Source organism: Atta colombica, unplaced genomic scaffold (assembly GCF_001594045.1).
Source record: "Atta colombica isolate Treedump-2 unplaced genomic scaffold, Acol1.0 scaffold131, whole genome shotgun sequence".
Classification (NCBI taxonomy): domain Eukaryota; kingdom Metazoa; phylum Arthropoda; class Insecta; order Hymenoptera; family Formicidae; genus Atta; species Atta colombica.
Window position 1 is genome coordinate 8,184 of NW_017259219.1, and position 677 is coordinate 8,860.

Genomic DNA, 677 nt, shown 5'->3' on the forward strand with positions numbered 1-677 from the left:
CCAAATTCTCGTCATTTGCGGGAGGTTTTAATTTTTTGCTTCAATATGAAGAAATCTGCGGCTAAGACTCATCGAATGCTCTCATATACTTATGGTGAGGCCGCTATTAGTGAAAAAACATGTCGTGAGTGGTTTCAACGCTTCAAGAACGGTGATTTTGACGTCCAAGGTCATGCTCTGTATTTGGTGGGACCAGCTTGGCGTGTATTATGAACTGTTAAAACCGACTGAAACAATCACAGGCGGTATCGAACGCAATTGATGCGTTTGAGCCGAGCATTGAAAGACAAACGCAATACAACGAGAGACACGATAAAGTGATTTTGCAGCATGACAATGCTCGACCCCATGTTGCGAAAGTGGTCAAGACATACTTGGAAACGTTGAAATGGAAACCCCTCCCCCCCCCGCCATATTCTCCAGACGTTGCTCCCTCTGACTATCACTTGTTTCGATCAATGGCACACAGCCTGGCTGACCAGCACTTCCGGTCTTATGAAGAAGTAAAAAATTGGATCGATTCGTGGATAACCTCAAAAGATGACCAGTTTTTTTGACGTGGGATTCGTACGCTACCCGAAAGATGAGAGAAAGTAGTGACCAGCGATGGACAATACTTTGAATCATAAATGTATAACCAGTTTTTTACAATAAAGCCTCGAATTTCGGAAAAAAAA